Below are 17,901 nucleotides of genomic sequence, written 5' to 3' on the forward strand. Positions count from 1 at the left end.
AGACCTCCTCCATACTTGGACTTTAATTACTTTAAGCAGCAACGGTTAAAGGGATGGCTACTGTGTTCATGAAACATTACAACGGGTTCTTGACATTGTAGCCAAACTGTCTACTACGGAGAACGACTGTACCTAGAATGTTAATGGAACGTCATAGCGATTCCTTCAACGGCCGCTGCTTAAAGTCCCCTTTGTCGCTCTTTTATTCTGAGTTGCCTGACTCCCTCATCCAGCTACATTTACGTTGCTACATTTTGGTTAAAAAATTTATATCTTTTGCTATGTTTACACCTCGCATTCACACTGTTCTGGTGTTTCAGAGCTGCTAAACTGGAGACATTTGACCCCGTTTTGGTTTGGAATCTCCAGGGTTGTGTTGCAGTCCCAACGGCCGCAAACGGAAACCTTTGGCAACACCGACAGTATACATACTGCCTCCTGTTTACCCCGGCACGCGCAAGCCCATTATAGGAGAATGTTGAGGAGATATGAGGTTTGGGCGCGTTAGTTTAAACGGAGATTAGTTCTTCTACTGGAGCTCAAAACACTTGTCTGCACGGAGATCACTTTTGAAAAACGTAGCTTAAAAACAAAAATGTAGCAATGCAAATGTCGCCTCAGTGGCCCTGCGCGTCCTGGCTCATGATTACGTAGGTTGTAAACAAATGATATAGTGCATTACGTTTCGTAGGTATAGGTAAAGTCAGTGAATGTCTTGATCCATTCATTACCACTTTTTAGCTCATTTCAGCTGATGCACAACTCACACCTCAACTCCTTTTAGCACAACTCATGTCAGTGCTTAGATATTCAGCTACTGATATTTCAACAACTTCACTCCTTTCTGTATAACCAAGCAGGTGACAGGGGTCGCATTTTAACTGCAATTTTCATTACATTACATTACATGTAATGTAATTATCCAAAGCGACTTACAATTGCTATATGCACTATACTGTACATGCTATATGTCAGAGGTCACACGCCTCTGGAGCAACTATGGGTTAACGTTGCCTTCACACTGGCACTTGAAATCAGCTCCGTAATACACAATGCGTCCCCAGTGGACGTCATACTACACCATTGAAAGCGTTGGAAGCGAGTAGAAAAAAAAATGGCAGAGAGACTAGAACGACTCATTCTGTCAGTGTCCGAATGTCCAATTCTCTATGACCTCTCATCTGAGGGCTATAGAGATATAAACAGAAAGGCTGCTGCGTGGAGAAAAGATGCCCAGGATGTTGATGTGTCAGGTCGGTTAAATGTGATATAGCGGTATGATTTCAATAGTTTGATGTCTGTTGCTAACCAACTTAGCCATAGCAGGTTTCAGATTTGTTTAACAGTACCATAGTAATGCTAACTTCCACTCGGATTGTCGGATAGGAACCGTCCATTGCCTGTCGTACAAGTTCAACTTTTTTAACGCATCCGGATGACCAACGGACACGATCATTTTCACACCGCACCCGTTCGCATCGGTTCGGACCCATTAGCATGCAGTCTGCAAATCTCCATAGGAAATGAACGACTTCCGGTTGTTTCGCAGCCGTATCTACTGTGCCACTGTGAAGGCAGCGTAAGTGTCTTGCTCAGGGACACATTGGTTGACGTATCGCAATTGGAATTGAACCCAGATCTCCCACACCAAAGGTATGTGACATATCCATTGCTCCATCACCACCCAACTTCTTCCCCTTGTTTCCACTTTGTACAACTCATTTTTTAACTAAGCTTATCATCTATATTGTTGTATTGTTTCTAAATTCTCAGCAGTTATCCACACAGCTACGACAACTCAAACACTGTAAGAAGAGATACTTTTTAACGGGAAACCTCCGCCAGCAACCAACCAAAGGTTTGTCCGCTCTGTGAGCTCAGCTGGCAAAGAGCCACAGAGTGTTTGGAGGTTTATTTCCATCCCACTGACCTTGTAAAACAGTGTGAGTGATGAGAGAAGTCTGGGGCGGCAACAGCTACTGAGGCCAGTGGATGAAAAAACAAGGTTTCCAACTTTCTCCGGGATTGTTAGCTGCAACACGTTTTGCTCAGCTATCTGAAGAGAAAAGGTGCACGACTGCTGAGCGGTTCTGGTTCACAAGCAGGGCAAACAGCCTTTTACAGACTCACAGTTTTGAGTGCATTCCCGACAGGGAAATTATTAATTAAAGTGATCACCTGGTTTTGGATTTTAGGGTTGTTGTCGTAATCCTGAATACTTCCCCAGTCACTCTTGGCTTTGGGCAGTCTTGTATAAAGTACTTGAAAGCAATACTTGAGTAAAAGTACAAGTATCTTACCAGAAAATGACTTTGGTAGAAGTTAAAGTCTCCTTTTAGAATATGACTTGAGTAAAAGTCTTAAAGTATCTGACATTTACTGAACTAAAGTATCAAAAGTAATGTTTTGATATTAAATGTACTTAATTATTAGAAGTAAAAAAGAAAAATTTGATTCTGAACTTCATAGTGGCTTCTTTATAGTAAAGCAGAATATTCAGGGTTTCCACACCTTAAACATGCAATTTAAAGTCTGACATCAACTAAGAGGAAGAATCTTTCACTCTAACGTATGAAAACGTTTCCTGCAAGTAACAAGTAACGAAGATGCTTAGGGGACATGTATCGGAGTTGGAAAGTTGTAACAGTAACAAAGTATCTGTACTTTGTTGCATTACAACCTAATAAATTAAGTAATAAACAGGCTACGGTTGTCCTTTAATGGGAGCGTGCCTATGTTCCCACAGCCCTATGTTCCCACATTTCTAAGATAAAAAAAAAAAAATTAGGCCCTATGTTCCCACAGCCCTATGTTCCCACATTTCTAAGATAAAAAAAAAATAATTAGGCCCTATGTTCCCACAGCCCTATGTTCCCACATTTCTAAGATAAAAAAAAATGAGGCCCTATGTTCCCACAGTTCCCACATTTCTAAGATTATTTTTTAAAATTAGGCCCTATGTTCCCACAGTTCTCACATTTCTAAGATTTTATTTTTTAAATTAGGCCCTACGTTCCCACAGTTCCCACATTTCTAAGATTTTTTTCCCAAATTAGGCCCTATGTTCGCCTAACCCACCCTAACCCTAACCCTAACCCTTGAAGGGAAATGTAGGAACACAAAACCTAATTTTGAAAATGTCCTAGAAATGTGGGAACATAGGGCTGTGGGACCATTGGGATGTGGGAACATAGGGCTGACCCCCCTTTAATAAATCTTTCTTAATCAACGTTAATATGGCAGGATAGTAAACAAAATTCACTCAGGATTCACACAGCGACGCACTGCATGCAACAGTTACATGCAGTGTATCTATAGGAAGCTCATGTAATATGATCAAAAGGTCCAGACAGCTACTGAATGAGGCCTTTCTGATGAGATTATTTTACCAACTGGAAGATCTTTATTTGACATGATGGCACATGAATCTGCATAAACTTCTTGGTTAAATTTCTAATAAATAGTACAATCAGCAGTTCCAACTATTCAATACCAACATTAAAACGAGAGGAACGTTTGCAGCTGAGAGCGGCTCTAGAACATTTATTTGATCCATATGAACATGTTGATCAGTTGACTGCCTTTTTTTCATCGCAACATCACAAAAGAATGAGTCGGGTCAAAAGGTTTTGTGATGATGTCATAACCAGCTAATTGGAAAACATGACCTTAGTTGGCTCCGTGCTTCGTGCTGTTTTATACTCCCGTTATCTCAAGGCCACAGCTTATTTATCTCGTCATCTGTGCATACCAAAGTAATTGTTTGCGCCTGTTTTTCACAGCGTTTCTCTAGCTGCTTTTCTCTTCACGAGAGTCGGACAGTGAAGCTGACAAACTGGAGTTGACAGGAACAAAAAAAAGAACTGATTAATTATTCGTATGTAATCATAAAGGGGGCCTTGAATGCACTCCAATGTCTCCATCATGTTCCAGACAACCTTTCTAACCCAGTCAGGGTTCCTTCACTTTGATACCACTAGTTACACAAGTACACATGCACATTAACCTGCACGGTGAATGATATGGCAACAAAAAAGCAGGTTGCATGCATGTGCAAGAAACCAGCGGAGTTTTTCTTGCATCAGCGTTGCTCTTCTGGCTTTTATGATTTGGTGGAAAAGCACTCGACATTGCAGGCTGAAACATAGTGTACAGTGCTTGAATAATATCAGTCTATCAAGCACCCCCCGTGCTGGAAATAGTGACACTTACAGTCGATGCTTGAATGTCACTACAGGCTTGCATTACCATCTTTAGCACGTCATAGCGACATCCAGAATAGAACAATTATGATTGGCGGCTCGTCAATAAAAGCCTTCAGCAACGCCACATCACGAGACCATGTCCGTAAAACTGTTTCTATTTTGAGATTTAAGGGGGATCATCTTTAATATACCTGCTTAACAAGTCTGAAATATGAGTTTGTCCCCCTGTTACATTTTCATCTTAAGAGGTGAAAGGTTACTTTGTCCTTTTAACTCTAAGCGTAAGCAACATTGGGGTTGTACTATGAATATGCAATTCTGACAAAAGGAACAGGCATATATAAAATTTTTGATGAAAGATATGGTGAAACCTATTTTTGCACACTACTCTCAGGTTTGTTTAGACTGTCATCCCCCGAAAAACGCTCCCATAGGTCATTTGTTCAAGCATCAATTACGACTCATCTTTAAGTTTACAGTGAGGGCGCCCTCTAGCAGGAATGCAGGAAGTAAGGTGAGGAAGTGTAAGAGCGCCAAGTTCCTTATATCCTGGATTTCACTTCTTTTATTTGATATCTCCTCGCTCTTCGCTTGAACGCAGTTGATGGCCGTCTCAAAGCTCTTATTCCAGGGCGCCTGGGTAGCTCACCGGGTAAAGCGCGCCCCCATATTTAGACTCTGACCTGCAGCCCTTTGCTGCTTGTCATTCCCCCTCTCTCTCCCCTTTCATGTCCTCAGCTGTCCTAGAAAAATAAATGCCCACAAAATAATCTTTGCTCTTTTTCCTGTCCCGAGGAGCTATGAGCGAGGATGGAGGAGAGATCTCTCCGAGGAGCTATGAGCGAGGATGGAGGAGGGATCTCCCCGAGGAGCTATGATAGAGGATGGAGGAGGGATCTCTCTGAGGAGTTATGAGCGAGGATGGAGGAGGAATCTCAGAGGAGCTATGAGCGAGGATGGAGGAGGGATCTCCGAGGAGCTATGAGCGAGGATAGAGGAGGGATCTCCGAGGAGCTATGAGCGAGGATGGAGGAGGGATCTCCACGGAGCTATGATAGAGGATACAGAGAGCAGCCTTTCTGGAAGCCGTGCAGCTGACAGCCGTTACGAACTCCACCCAAACAGCTGACGAATTCACGAGACACTTCAGAGGAAAGGACGTCTCGCCCCCCTGAAAAACGCGTGGTCCTCGGTGGGATGGACAAATGGAAGGGAAGCAAGTGGAGGAAAAGTGGATGCAATTTAAAAACCTGGGATGCAGCCAGTGAGGGAGTTAACACAGGACTATGCTTTTAACCAGGAGACGGGGGCTTGTTTCCAGTTTTAAAATAAAGCAGACTCTCTGTACAAAGGAAATGTACCAGAGTCTGGTAGGACCAGGCTAGTGTACCAGAGTCTGGTAGGACCAGGCTAGTGTACTAGAGTCTGGTAGGACCAGGCTAATGGACCAGAGTCTGGTAGGACCAAGGGGGTAAGCTTCGCTTCAGAACTCGAGCCATCTATTGCGCCATTTTGTTGCTACCTGGCCATCACCTCCTGTTAGCATTCCGCTGACCGCCATTTTTTTTTTTACGTCACTTGACTGCGAATAACTTTACATCTGAAGCGTTTAAAGACTCTATTTGTCCGTTGTTTATTTCTAAAGAAACACGACAATGTATAAAAGGCTCAATTACCTTGTACCTCACGTTATGGCTCCGTAGCAGACGCTTTTATAAAAATAGGCTAACGATTGTGTCACACAGTAGAGGAATTACCATATAGTACAGGAGAAGCTTGCAGGCAGTTTGGCTTACATGAGCTGTTTAGGATTAATTACTAATGTTAACTAGCATTTTCGTTAGCAATAATTAGCCTGTGCCTATGTTATCTCCTTACATATACCTACACTCTCTGTCTCTGTAAGATTGGGAATGATTGAGATTTCTCTCGGCACAGCTACCAGAAGACTTCACACTTTCAGACACGTTGCCCACGTCACATCTACGTTGTCTCTCTCAGTTGGAGGCTGCGCAGTAAAGCTGGCCATCACCGGAAAAGTGCTTCTAATATCCTTCACTGGTCTCCGTCCAGAGCAACGGGGTCTGTTGGTCCATTATATACTGTCTATGGGTAGGACCAGGCAGTCTGGTAGGACCAGCCTAGTGAAACACTAGCAAATAGAAAGGTTTCTGCAGAAGCTACCTAATTGAAATGATATGAGATAGAGGTTTATTTACAGCATCACGGTGCAGACAACCTCTGCCTCTGCCTGCAGCGACCCTGCCCTCATTACCTGCCACCTTATATGGAGGTCTTAAGGCTCCACAGATGAGTGAGCAGCAGGGCCGAGGAGAGGCTGCCACGAAAATAGAAATCGTACATGCAGCCCAGTTTAATGTAAAACCAGGCGTGAAAACCGGGTCAGGGGTTTGGATTTGCAAGTCCTGCAGGAAGGTTTATCTGCTAAAGAGAGGAGGAGAAGTCATTTGGCAGCAGGAAGAGAGAGAAGAAGAGACTTAGCTGCTTCTTTTGATGTCTCACTGTGAAAAAATAAACTTTCAAAGATAACTTGAAAGGACTTGTTGCTTTCACATAAACAGATTTGAGCTGATGTGACGAAAAACATCACAAAAGTCAACCCTGACTCCTGGAATTTTTTTTCTCTTACACTGCAGTTTTGTATTTAAAGGGTAACTTTGGGTTTTTTTTCAACCTGGACCCTATGTTCCTATGTTTTTGTGTCTAAGTGACTGATGGGAACAACAATCTTTGACATTGGTCCAGTATTTAGCGAGATCTCTGCAGTCGGCAGTAGAGAAACAAGCTACAATGCAAGTTAATAGGGTTATTGTCCAGCTTGTATTTACCTTCACAAAAGTGCTCGTTTTGCCGCTGACAGACTCAGATTATTATTCTAAGTGTCTGACAACATTATGGAAAGGATTTCTAAGGAGGTCAACCTTTCTGTTAAAGAGTAAGATCCTTTTTTTAAACATCTGCAAAATTGCGTTCCCTAAACCCACCAGACTCCATGTAAATAAACAGTGATTTTAGCATCGTAAAATACACTTCATTCAAAGCCGCCAGAAACTAAATAAAACTATGAAAAGCCGTTTTGGGTCGTCTTTCCACTTTTCCAACCATCACAACTCTAATTTTGGTTGAAATAAACACAAAGTTTACTGATTTATATGTGGAAATATGTTAGCTCTATACACGCTAAAAGTACTGTTTTTTTAAATGGAGTCTGGTGGGTTTAGCGCTAGCGATCGCAAAGCTGTTTCTGGTTAAACAGAAAGGACTTAAAGAGGTTTTTAAAGATCTATCTCTGTAGGGATCCTTTCCGTAATGTCGTCAGATACTTACAATATTAATCTGAGCCTTTCAGTGGCAATAACCAAACCAAACTGACGATGCACATTTGCCCCATAGGGTTACCATGCAGCCCGGTCTGTGGCTGCTGGTTACAGCGTTCACGTTTAATACTGGACCAATGTCAAAGATTGTTGTTCCTATTAGTCACTTACACACAAACACATAGGAGGTTGAAAAAAAAACATCAGCATGCAGGAGACTGTCCTCCCTCCAAAAAAGGCTTCATAGGTAATTTGTACAATCAGCAATTACGACCCACATTTATTTGGCCGTACAAACACAGGACTTTCACTCAGGAGACCAGGGTCTGAAAATTAAAAGTAAACGGCGAGGAACAAACGGAACTACGTCGCACGTGTTTCAAACCCCTGACTGTTACGTTTTCTGGTTTAGATAGGAGGACGGAAAACGTTCCTGTGGGTCATGTTAGAGGGGAGGAATGAACAACCTACATCGTCATATGTTTGGGAGTACTTGTTGGCATGCAGACATTTGGCAGCAAACAGATACCTAATCATCCTATGAGATACTCAACATATTTATTTAATAGAGTTCTGCTTCCTTTGCTTCTCTTTGGGTTTTGATTTGTCAAAGCAAAATGTCCCATCGTGACATCTTAAAATTAGCTTAGACAGCTGAGACACTCCTTTCTGTTGAGCCCAACATAAAAATCTTGCCCAGGGCGACTTTTATTACAAAACATTCCCGCACCGCGTCAGTCAGCAGGGTGATGGGGGGGAGGGGTGGGGCTGAAACAAGGCAGGTTTTTATCCCCTCAGGGGTTTGTGTAAGAGCTCTCTATAATCAGCGGTGAGTGACCAGTCCAGATCGCTGACATCACTCCAAACATGCAGCTGACCAGCAGCCAAGTCTCACATGCCTTTCAAATGGAGTGAGCATGAAGTCACTTCCCTCATAAACTGTGTGAAGGGGAGAGGAGGCGCACAATATAAGGAAAATACCTAATTGCGATTATTTTTGACTGATACTGCGATATGATTCACGATATTGGAGGGAATGATCATTTTTGTGTCATTATTCTCATTTTTATTGAAAAATATGTATATATTAAAAAATAAATTTATTGAAGCCCTGCGATTTGGATATTGCACTATTCCATATTGCGATTTCGATAAAATTGCGATTAATTGTGCAGCCCTTAGAGAGAGGGCAGGATCTCACGAGAGTAACAGAGGCTTCTACCGCTGTTTGTTTCACATCATTTTTTAAGTTTTTTTTTTACAGGCCATTAAGCTCCCGAACGCTGGTGAACCTCAAGTGGTTTGTGGTCAGCCCACTAGCCATTTAGCATTTCCCCGACTTGAGAAATGACTCATGAGAGAGGAATAATCCTGGACCATCCCATAAGTGAACTCAGAGAAGACTCACCCCCTCACACAGACCAATAATGAAAGAGATTATGAAAACTGATGCATGAAATCACCAAATGGAAGCAGAGCTGCAAAGATGAATCCATTGATCTGTTAGTTGACAACCTATTGAATTATTTACCAACTTTTTTAACACTTCATCACTGAGTGTTAGATAAGATTCATATACATCACAACACTGCACTACTACACACACAAACATCTTTATAAATACTATTTAAGTAGTTGTACATTGTGTGCATTTTTATTCCCAACTATGTGTGTGTATATATTCCCAACTTATATACGTTTGTACATTCTTTCCTTTGTGTTTTATTTTTTGAATATTTGTTGTTGTATTCTAACCTATTTATTATTTCTTGTATATTGTGTATGTGTGCTGTGTGGCTGATATTTTGCTGCTGTAGCACTGAAATTTCCCAATTTGGGATCAATAAAAGTCAATATCTATCTATCTATCTATCTATCTATCTCAGTCAAACTTCACTAATTGCAGCTTGTTAAATGTGAATATGTTCTAGTGTCTTCTCTCCTCTGTGACAGTAAACTGAATATCTTTGAGTTGTGGACAAAACAAGACATTGGAGGACGTCATCTTGGACTTTGGGAAACACTGATCAACTTTAAAAAAAACATTTTCTGACATTTTATAGACCAAAAAACGTGGGAGCCTTGCCCTTTTCAGTATGTGGAGACCAGGCACCTAGGAAGTGAGGCCCTCAGCAAACAGCACACACATCGAATAAGACAAATGAAGTAGTCAAAGTACAGTAGCCCAAATGTAGGTGTCTAGAGACGGGCGTTGGAAATTAGCAATAGCTATAAATGCTGTGATGCTGTACGTTGGAGATTTGTTGCACAAATGTCTATGTCTAAGCATCTGTCCCTATTCAAATAAACATGAAATGGAAAAAAAAATAAAGAAAAAAGTTATCAATCAGTTTTTTGCCCTGTGTGTTCGGAACACAAAAGTGTACCCAAACAAACTCCGTCCTCCTCTCTGCTCCCTGTTATGCTGTCATGGGAACAGCAGTCGCAAACAAGTCCCCCCCCCATAAACCTCCCACAGAGATTACTGAGCCGAATTAGAAGAATGATCTCACGGCTCCCGTCTTATCAGCTGGGAGACACAGTGACACTGTTACGAACTGAGGCAGGAGTTTGATGATGAAGGAGGAGGTGATGAAATAGAGACGAAGGTCAGAGGGAAAACCTGCCAAATGCCAAGGTGTTAAAGTCATATTCTGCAACATTTTAATATGATACCAATGTTTTTTGGGGGGGGGTAAGTTTCTGTTTCTTGAATGCAGATGGCCAGCGGTGGAAGAAGTATCCAGATCCTTTACTTCAGTAAAAGTACTAATACCACACTGTAAAAATACTCTGTTACAAGTAAAAGTCCTGCAGTGAAAAGGTTACTTAAAGGTGCTGTAGGTAGGATTGTGAAGATCCAGGACTTAGCCAAAACATTTTAACATCCACAACTTCTCAGTCCCTCCCCCCTCTCCGCTAAAGCCCAAAACGGCCTCCTAAGCCCCTCCCCCCACAAGGGAGAGCTGTGCACAATAGAGCGCGAGTGAAGAGGGGGCAAGGGGAGGAAACCTATCTGTAGCTCGTGGACGGGGAAGGGGGAGCTAGCACACGCTATGATATGCGTGTGCCTGAGCAGTGGTTGAGTACAGAGCACTGCGAGCTGCGGCGGAGATTACAGTTAAGTATAGTCAAGAAAAAGTGAGCGTTATGCAGCGACAAAAGTTACGGAAGTTTCGGAAAAAGATCGTGGATAGGATTAAAACATTCCCAAGGAACATGAGAACAGGCTGCATCATGTGAAAGACACGGAAGTTGCAATTCCACCAGTGGCCTCCTAGCAAAATTACGAATCCCACTATGGCCACGCCAAGACCCTTCCTACAAAGCAGCTCGATTGGTTGGGGTTAGGCATTTGACCTCGAGTGGTTAAGGTTAGGATAGCTGGTTGGTCAGGGGATAGGACCTGAACAAATGGGGTTACTTTAACTTGGGTAAGCATGGACACCTGGCCAATAAATGCTATTGAAGGGCGGGTCTTGGCGTGGCCATAGTGGGATTCGTAATATCGCTGCCTGCTATGTCAAATTGGCTTCAAAGCCCGGAGCACTTCCTGGGGGCCAGATCTGAAGACACAGATGGACAAAACACAAGCAAACATGACGCAGTATGTTGGTGTAATGATCATTTAAAGGTAAAAGAGTGATCGGCAGTGATCAACAATTACAATACACCCAAAAACTGTTCACACAAGTGAAACTGATATTTTGAATCTTTCATGACCCCTTTAAGCTACATTGTGTAAGAATTTCTCCCATCTAGCGGTGAAGTTGTATATGACAACCAACTGAATATTACTTTCTAGCCCTTCCCATTCCGAGCGCATTTCAACTCCTACGGTTACTGAACCCGAAATTAGCTCTCAGTATCTCCATTGTTTACACGCAGCTGTTCTAGCCACTCCAATTGGTCTTGTTGCTTGTCACGGTGCCACGGAGTTTAAAGTGCCCATATTATGAAAAAAACACTTTTTCTGGTGATTTGGGGTGTTCTTTTGTGTCTCTGGTGCTTCCACACACATACAAACTTTGAAAAAAATCCATCCATGGTGTTCTGAGTGAGATCTGGTTTCTGAATGTGTCCTGCCTTCAGTCTCCTAGTGAGCTGTTCAAAATCGGCTCGGACTGTGACATCACAATCCGAAATGAGCTGGCTAACCGCAACCGTTAGCTCGTAGCGTTAGCATTAGCATGCTAACGCTAATGCTAACACTAGCATGGTACCTCGTTCTCAATAGCAAAGCACTGCTACAACACACACAAGTTCACCATAATCTACAAAAGAACTACTTCCATGTGCTCCCTGGTATAGAAGAAGTCTCCCAGCTAATCCTGCCTTGTAACTGACTGAAGTTGGAGAAACAGCTTTCTTTTACTTCTATGGAGCTAGCTAGCTGACATGATCTACATCTGAGCTACTGAGCATGTGCGAGTGCAATCAAAGATAGTACAGAAGAAGAAGATGAAAAGAGGTCTCACTCTGTAGCTAAAACAGAAACCAGGTGAAAAGAGGATCTGCAGCAGTGAGAGAGAGCTGTGCAGTACAACAAAAATATGGTGTTTTTTGAAAATTAAACCATGTAAACCTATTCTGGTACAACCTTAAAATACAATTATGAACCTGAAAATTAGTATAATATGGGCGCTTTAAAAGCGCGAAAGGCGGAGGTATGTCCCTCTTTGGCTAATGTATTTTAAAGATGGAGACGCTACATGGCTACCGTCATTCGAGCGACTCGCTAGAATGTATTCTGAATGATTCTGAATGGCAGATTCTACCCTTATGAGAATGCTTTGATTAGTTGGTGGAAGTAATTACACATGATGAATGAGCACATATTTGTGAAAGAACAAAGGTATTTTTTGCTAAGAATCAACTAAAAAAATTACACAAGGTAGGTTTAAGGATTTGTAACAACTTGTGGAAAATCCCTAAATTGGATCATCCCCAGAACCTAATCAGTGGGCTGTTGGCCCGGAGCCGATCCGCCCAACACATTTCACGGAAACCTCTTGATAAATTTCAGTTTGACATAACCTGCTGACAGACGGGACAGGAAACAAATACAATGACACGGGTGATGTCTATATGACCCTGAGTTTTGGGGGATTTTCCAACTTCAAATATATAATAAAAATGAAAGTTGGTGAGTGTTCTGTTGAAGATAATCCCTTTCCACATATTTTAGAAAAAGGCTTCAAAATAACTTGCAATAAAAACAGTGGAAAAACAAGCTATTAATGGAGAGAAAGGTCCCTGGAGACCTGGGCAGGGCAAAGCATGCTGGGTACAATAACACAGAGGAGGTCGAGCCAAAAAGCCCCTCTGTTTACTGTTTGGATCAAATCCAATGCCCGTCGTCTGGAACGTAGACGGACAGTCCTGACATTGGGATGACGTTAACAGCAGACATCATTGCATTGAGCAAAACACTGAACCACAGCAAGGTCGCTCTGTTAATAAGAGCATTCACTAACTTTGTCTAGAAAGACTAATGGCGTTAATAAGCACTTTCCCGGTGCTGGCTGAGCGTTACTGAGCAGCCTCCAACTGAGCTTGAAGACGTAGATGTGACGTGAGCAACCTGTCTGAAAGTGTGAAGTCTTCTGGTAGCTGTGCCGAGAGAAATCTCAATCATTCCCAATCTTACAGAGATGGAGAGCGTAGGTATATGTAAGGAGATAACATAGGCACAGGCTAATTATTGCTAACTAAAATGCTAGTTAACATTAGTAATTAAACTTAAAGGTCCCATGACATGGTGCTCTTTGGATGCTTTTATATAGACCTTAGTGGTCCCCTAATACTGTATCTGAAGTCTCTTTCCCGAAATTCAGCTTTGGTGCAGAACTACAGCCACTAGAGCCAGTCCTACAATGAGCTTTCCTTAGTATGTGCCATTTCTGTGTCTGTAGCTATTGAGGAGGAGAGAGGGGGGGGCAAGGTGGAGGGTGGGGGTGTGGCCTTGACCAACTGCCACTTTTCTCGTTTGAAAGCCATGATGTCTCTCTCTCATGGGTGGGCCAAATTCTCTGGGCGGGCAAATCAGAGAAAGGGGAGGTAACCTTGCTCCTTATGACCTCATAACAAGCAGATTCCAAAACGGCTCATCTGAGCTTTCATTTTCTCAAAGGCAGAGCAGGATACCCAGGGCTCGGTTTACACCTATCACCATTTCTAGCCACTGGGGGACCATAGACAGGCTGGGGGAACTCATATTAATGTTAAAAAAACTCATAAAGTGAAATTTTCATGCCATGGGAACAGCTAACGTAAGTCGAAACTGTCTGCGAGCTTCTCCTGTACTATACGGTAATTCCTCTACTGTGCAAAAGAGAGTCCCGTGGTTAGCCTATTGTTATAAAAGCGTCTGCTACGGAGCCATAACGTGAGGTACAAGGTAATGGAGCCTTTTATACATTGTCGTGTTTCTTTAGAAATAAACAACGGACAAATAGAGTCTTTAAACGCTTCAGATGTAAAGTTATTCTCTGTCAAAGTGACGTCAAAATGAATGGCAGTCAATGGGATGCTAACGGAAGTTCATTCATGAACGTCTGTACAAAATGTCATTCCAATCCATCCAATAGTTGTTGAGATATTTCGGTCAGGACCAAAGGAGTGGATCGACCGACAGACTGATATTACCATACTATAAAACCGAACCACTGGTGTGGTTTAAAACAGAGATCTTCTACAGGGGGTCCGTGGCCCCTAGGGAGTCCTCAGAGTTAATGCAGGGGGGCCTCCTATAATTATTGTTATTTTTTTTAAAGTAAATTGATAATAGGCTTACTGGCCCAAAGGTAAGGTAGTCACTAAGGTAGCCATCCACATTCAGGATTCACTCTGCTACATGATTGATGAAATCATGCCAATAATTATTATTTTAACCTTGTGTTGTCCTTCGGGTCACCAGGAAGGGTTTTAATAGCTCAGTATTGTATGCAAAAAAAGGTATCTATAAAGGCTTTAGGTTGCCCTACACTTTATTGTAGACCTAGGTTAATTTTATACAATTATGTAGTAGGGGGTCCCTGCTCCCTCTTTCTTTCTCTGCTTTTTGATATTAATGAACGTCCGTTACATTCAAGCCGTTGCCAAATGAGTTGCTACAAAGCTAGTTAAGACTATCAGCTGCACACAACTCTCTCTGGATCTCTCAGTATGACTATGTTCAGAAGATGGTGGCGTCCGGTGACTTTCCCGCGCAGAAACTGGAGTGAAGATAATGACCTCTTCTGAAGAGTCCATCATGTTCTTTTAATCCTTCGTGTCCTCCTTGGCTACTAGCAACTTTGTGGAAGAGTGGTGGGTGGGGGTGGTGCACGATCACGGAAGGCTTGTATCATGTGGACGCGCCGACAGTGTTGTTGTCATTACTTAGAATTCCTCATGGGGGCGACAGAAACTAGGCGCTATAGCTTTAAGGGGTCTTTGGCTTAAAAAACGTTGTAGACCCCTGTTTTGACCCTTGTGTGGTCTCCCCCGTTGAACATGCAACTTTTAGTTTTTCTGGGTCAAAATGTAAAAAAAAATTCCAACATTTTGGTTTTGTTTTTCGACACTTATGTTACTTTTTTCGAAGTTTCTGTCAATATTTTTCTGCGCTTTTTGGAAATTTTTTTAAGCTTTTCCCAAGTTTTTTTAAGCTTTTCATGACGTTTTTGAAGATCATCTTGATGTCACTTTTTTTGAAGTTTTTGTCACTTTTCCTGGCTTTTTTTGGAAGATTTTCCCGACATTTTTGTCACTTTTCCGGACGTTTTTGTCACTTTTTTTCGATGTTTTTGTCACTTATTTCTGTGCTTTTTTGACATTTTTTTCCTACGTTTCTCAACATTCTATTATAAATTTTTTTTCACATGCTATAAAATTGAATATAACACCCAAATTCAATGAAAGTAGTGAACTGATCATTTAAATAACTCGTGAAGAGCGTTGTACGGAACCATCCACGTTATTTTGTTTTAAAATTTGGTTGAAAGAAACCCACATTTCTGATATAGAAACTTTTTGAAAATGGGTCAGAGGACAACAGGAGGGTCAACAGAAGTCTCCATGACTTTACATGGAGCTGTGTTTTGTCTTCTGCATCACCTCTCTCCCCCACGCCCCTCCCCCCATCCCTGGAGAGAGAGCCGAGCTTAAGTACCCTGGTAAAAGATCTATTAAATGAATGCCGTCTAATGTACGGCTTCCTGAAACAAGCGTTCACCGCGCTGTGAATGAAGGGAGTCATAACTCACTGAGTCACAGTGAGAGCGTCGCACAGCCGCTGCATTCATGAGTCAGGATGAACAACGCTCAGACACTCAACGGGGTTTAGTTGGTGAACAGTTCATTCCAGTAAATCATCACTCCTACACGTCTTGTCCCAAACACTTCAGCGTATTACACTGTGTTTACTCAATATTATCTTTTATGGACTTTATGACTTTAAAAACAGTCTGTCTGCGTCTGCTACGTCTGTCTTATCTGTTTATACGACATCTGTTGCATCCTCGTTTTTCTTGTCGAAAGTTTTTTGGGGAGTTTTCCGGATCATAATTATTTCTGTGTGAATAAACTTGAAATAAGAATATCAAACTATTATTTTAAAAAGTTCTTATATTGACTGCCTTTTTTCTCCCGCTTGGACTTGTGTATGTACTTTAAGCACAGATTTTTTAATATTTATATACTTTTTCTCATTAAAACCCCCCAAATCTACAATTCAACCAAATTTTATTTGGTAAATGACTTTCTAGCTAAACAAAATGACTTTTATATATATAATACTTTTCTTAGTTCTATTCATCGACAAATCACCTCAGCACTGATATCATCCATGTCAGAGAATCATCTTTTCATTATTAACGATATTTTAAAAGTGTGATAAGAGTTTACTTTCTCACGTGCTTTCTTGTTTGAATTTACTTTTTTATTCAGTAGTTTTATTTTTGTGTTATTTATAGATTTCAAACACAATATTTGAGTATTGTTAATCGTAGATTGTTAGACATATAACATTTTGTTCTTCAAAACTTTTCAAAACATTTATGAAACATAATTGATTGAGTGTCACAGGCAAGGGCGTCACCTATGGGTTCCACATTGGGGGGGGAGGTGAGAGCTCCACTTTGGAGCAAAATTTAAATTTAGAACGTCAAACACATCCATTTCTGTATTCTGGTGAATTTTTCTGCAACAATTTGTGCCTTTTCTGAATCTATTTATGGTGCAAATGTCTTTATTTACAGTATGTAAAGGAAATTATAATTGTTTTTTTGGGGAGGGGGTTGCACTGGCCAGATTTGATTATTGGACGGGTTGAACCCCCCCTAGCCCCCTTGTAAATTAGCCTATGGTCGCAGGTAAACAAACACCTGTCAGTGACGACATCACTTTACCTGGTCTCAGCGCGCCAGATGTGTCACAGCTGTTCAGACCCCCCAAAAAAAACCTGGCTCCAGTCCTGTTTGATGAGTTCACCGACGGCTCTCAGAAAATCTCTGTTCATGGGATTCTCTCGGAAATGTCTTCTGTCCTTTAAAGTCCCTCTGTAGTTTCTTTCTTCTACACACCGTTTGCCAAAGTTGGAGGCGCAGTGACGGAGCGGTGCGGAGCTTCGTCCTCTCCACGTTTGGTCTGTGAGCTCACCGGGCGAGAGGGAGAGAGAGAGAGAGAGAGAGAGAGAGAGAGAGAGAAGAAGAAGGAGTCTTTCTTTCAGTTGAATTTAAATCAGATCTCCTCTCTGGTGAGCAGTGAGCGTGTGCTCTATATTTAACATGTGCTCTCAGTCTGTGTTAGCAGCTGAACTGACTGACTGAGGCTTTAACAAACCCACAACAGCTGAGCTATCAGCCGGTGCTCCTCCTTCCTCACAGCCAGGGGCTTGGCTTTGGCTTGGCTTTAGCTTGGCTTGGCTTGGCTTGGCTCAGCTCTTTTTAAACGTGCAATAACTGTTTTTATATGCCGCCATTCAATAGGTGAAATAATATAAATATATAAAGTATTTATGCTGCTATCAAACTCCCGTTTTAGTGTCCCATTTTAACGTAAAACTAGCACTCTGTGGCATTTGTATTTTTTTTAATACTTATTATATTCTGCATGTACAGTTGAATGACAATAAAAGCTGTCTCTCTGTCTGTCTGTCTGTCTGTCTATCTCTGTTTGTGTTTTTTTTATGAAGTTTGCATTAGTTGTGTTACTTTCGGTGGTGGAAGAAGTATTCAGATCCTTTACTCGAATAAAAGTACTAATACCACGCTGAAAAAAATACTCTGTAACAAGTAAAAGTCCTGCATTGAAAAGAATTTAGACTTTTAAAAGTAAAAATACTCAATGCAGAAGAATTCTCCCATTGTAGAAAG

At 41.7% G+C, this 17,901-nt stretch overlaps 1 protein-coding gene across 5 annotated transcripts in view; it reads right to left on the bottom strand.

Annotated features, from left to right (window-relative positions):
- Nucleotides 1–17,352, bottom strand: part of LOC120547299 (filamin-A-interacting protein 1) — a 50,129-nt gene extending 32,777 nt beyond the window's left edge. For all 5 annotated transcript variants that reach the window (XM_039782843.1, XM_039782842.1, XM_039782841.1 and 2 more), the window contains exon 1: nucleotides 16,936–17,352. The gene's annotated coding sequence lies outside the window, so the exon portion shown is untranslated. The remainder of the gene's footprint in view (nucleotides 1–16,935) is intronic.
- Between the last annotated feature and the right edge of the window lie 549 nt (nucleotides 17,353–17,901).

The sequence above is a fragment of the Perca fluviatilis genome, chromosome 18, assembly GCF_010015445.1.
Source record: "Perca fluviatilis chromosome 18, GENO_Pfluv_1.0, whole genome shotgun sequence".
In the NCBI taxonomy this organism is placed as follows: Eukaryota; Metazoa; Chordata; class Actinopteri; order Perciformes; family Percidae; genus Perca; species Perca fluviatilis.